Raw genomic sequence first — 3,679 nt, forward strand, 5'->3', positions numbered from 1 at the left:
GTGGGTGGTGAAGAAAAAGAACTAATCTCTTATGCAGGGTCAGGTCTCTAGATGAACTTAATCGTCTGAAGAATTTGCTGGAGACCTGAATTTGCTTGAAAGGACGCAAGCTAATCATGAAGAAATGAATTTTCATTTCTCACGTTCTCATACTACTTCATCTGTTCTATTGCTTGATGAAATTGATCTGATGAAATTGATACCATATTCTTCACTGCTAAAGTATATGAGTTCGTAAGTTGCACTAATTCATCTGCAGGATGATCAACCCAAAGCCTTTGAGTGGGTCCTCGATAGTGGATGTACAAATCACATGACTGGTGACATGAGCTTATTGATGGACTCTGCTTTATCTCCATCACATCTGAAGCATATCACCTACGCGAACAAATGCAAAAGCAAGGTATTGGGTCTAGGTAAGGTTGCAATCTCAAAGGATCGACACATGGACAAAGTCATGCTTGTCGAGTCCTTAGGGTTCAACCTCATGTCCGTCTCAATGCTTTGTGATCTTGACATGGTTGTTGTATTTGGCAAGTATCATTGTGTTGTGATCATGGAAGCTGACAATTCCAAAGTCTTCGAAGGCTTTAGGAGAGGAGATTTGTATATTGTTAATTTCTCTACAGGACCACAACCTTCAACATGTCTACTTGCAAAAGCTTCAGAAGGCTGGCTATGGCATCGACGACTTGGTCATGCTGGCATGAGGAATCTGCACACGCTCGTGAAGAAGATTCATGTCATTGGCATTGAGAATGTCAAATTCCTCAAGGATCACTTATGCGGAGCCTGTGAAGCTAGAAAGATGACCAAGGCCAAGCATCCAGTGAAGACTATCATGACTACTACTCGACCATTTGAATTGCTTCACATGGATCTCTTTGGCCCTACTCACTATGCCACATTTACTAATGCTGCATCTTTATATGGCTTTGTCATTATCGATGATTATTCTCGATATACATGGGTGCATATCATCACTTACAAAACTGAAGTGCAGGAAGTCTTCAAACGATTTTCCTCGAGGGCCTCAACCAAATTTGGTGTGAAGATCAAGCACATCAGAAGTGATAATGGATCTGAGTTCAAAAACACTGGTCTTGATGACTATCTTGATGAACTTGGTATTACTCATGAGTTATCTGCTCCTTATACTCCTCAACAAAATGGCATCGTGGAGCGCAAGAATAGGACTCTTGTTGAGATGGCTCGCACTATGCTTGATGAGTACAAGATGCCTCCTCGCTTTTGGCCTGAGGCAATTGATACTGCGTGCCACATCATCAACAGGGTATATCTTCACAAATTCTTCAAGAATACTGCATATGAACTCCTCACCGACAAGAAACCCAATGTGAGTTATTTCAAAGTCTTCGGTGCAAAATGTTGGATTAGAGATCCTCATCACAATTCTAAATTTGCACCGAAAGCACATGAAGGTTTTATGCTCGGTTATGGTAATGACTCGCACACCTATAGAGTCTTCAACACCTATCACCACAAGGTTATTGAAACTGTAGGTGTGCGGTTCAATGAGACTAATGGCTCGCAAAGAGAGCACCTACCTCCTGTGACAGATGAAATACCTCCCGAGGAATCTATTAAGTTCAAGGCTACTGAGGATGTCATTCCTACCGAAGAATCTGCTGAAGAAGTCAATCGAGAACATGAAGAACGTCATGCTGATGCACCTGAGGAAAATGGTGCTAAAGAAAATGCTGATCAAATTCCTCAATGACGACCCGCTCATCCTCACATTGCAAATGAAGTGCAAATTGAGAAAATCATCAGCGACATCAACATTCCAGGTCCTTTCACACGCTCACGAGCTTCACATTTATCTAAATTTTGTGGGCACTTTGCTTTCGTCTCTATCACAGAGCCCACTAAGGTAGATGAAGCATTTCTGGAGCCTGAGTGGATTCAAGCTATGCAAGAGGAATTGCAACAATTCGAGCTCAACAACGTCTGGGAACTGGTCAAACATCCAGATCCTTGCAAGCACAACATCATTGATACAAAGTGGATCTACCGCAACAAGCAAGATGAAAATGGCCTTGTGTTGAGGAAGAAGGCACAACTTGTAGCTCAAGGCTACACACAGGTTGAAGGAAATGATTTCGATGAAACTTTTGCACCTGTTGCTAGACTTGAAGCTATTCGCATATTACTTGCTTATGCTAACCATCATGATATCATCTTATATCAAATGGATGTGAAAAGGGCATTCCTCAATGGTAAGCTTGAGGAAGAAGTATATGTTGCTTAGCCCCCAGGTTTTGAAGATCCAAAGCATCCTGACAAAGTCTTCAGACTCAATAAGGCCCTCTATGGCCTCAAGCAGGCCCCACGGGCGTGGTATGATACTTTGAAGGAATTCCTCATGAAGAAAGGCTTCAAACCCGGTTCACTTGACCCAACTCTTTTCATTAAATCTTATGATGGTGAATTGTTTGTGTGCCAGATTTATGTTGATGATATTATTTTTGGCTGTACTGACCAATGTTACGGTCATGAATTTGCCTATATGATGAGTGAAGAATATCAAATGTCTATGATGGGAGAATTGAAATTCTTCTTAGGTCTTCAGATTCGTCAACAACACAATGGCATATTCATATCTCAGGAGAAATACCTCAAGGATGTACTGAGGAAATTCGGCATGCAAGATTGCAAAGGAGTCAAAATCCCTATGCCCACAAATGGCCATCTATGCACTGATGAAAATGGTATTGACTTTGATCAAAAGGTATACCGCTCCATGATTGGTTCTTTATTGTACTTATGTGCATCTAGGCCAGATATTATGCTTAGTGTTTGCATGTGTGCCCAATTTCAAGCTACACCGAAGGAATCACACCATAAGGCTGTGAAGCATATTCTTTGATATCTAGCTCACACACCAACACTTGGATTATGGTATCCCAAGGGATCGGCTTTTGATCTCATTGGATATTCAGACTCTGACTATGCTGGTGATCGTGTGGACCGCAAGTCAACATCTGGCACATGCCATTTCCTCCGACGATCCTTGGTCTGTTGGTCCTCGAAGAAACAAAACTGTGTATCACTATCTACTGCTGAAGCTGAGTACATTGCTGCTGGTTCTTGCTGTGCTCAACTGCTATGGATGAAGCAAACTATCAAGGACTACGACGTCAACGTGAAGAATGTGCCACTCTACTGTGACAATGAGAGTGCCATCAAGATTGCTCATAACCCAGTTCAACACTCAAAGACAAACCACATTCAGATTCGTCATCATGTTCTTCGTGATCATGTGTTGAAGGGCGACATCTCTATTGAGCATGTGAAGACTGAAGAACAGCTAGCAGATATCTTAACTAACCCTTGGATGAGAAGAGATTTAGCATGTTGCGGTGTGAGCTAAATATCCTAGAATCTTCAAATGTTCTTTGAAAAGGACACTTATCCTAACACTTATGCAAAATTGATGACTTAGATGTGCAACACATGAAGAAACGTTTTTCTTCAATCAATGAAGAATAACACTCTAAGTGTGAAGAAATTAACGAAGAATTTGATTCTCAGAACCCTACGACAATTGTACCCTGTGTCTAAAATTATCATTCTTATACGGTGGGTCACGCCACCACCAAAAGTTGAAAATCTTCAATTTGAGTTTTTCCTCAGTTTTGAAATTCCTCAGTTGTTT

Source organism: Triticum aestivum, chromosome 1A, assembly GCF_018294505.1.
Source record: "Triticum aestivum cultivar Chinese Spring chromosome 1A, IWGSC CS RefSeq v2.1, whole genome shotgun sequence".
NCBI classification, from domain to species: domain Eukaryota; kingdom Viridiplantae; phylum Streptophyta; class Magnoliopsida; order Poales; family Poaceae; genus Triticum; species Triticum aestivum.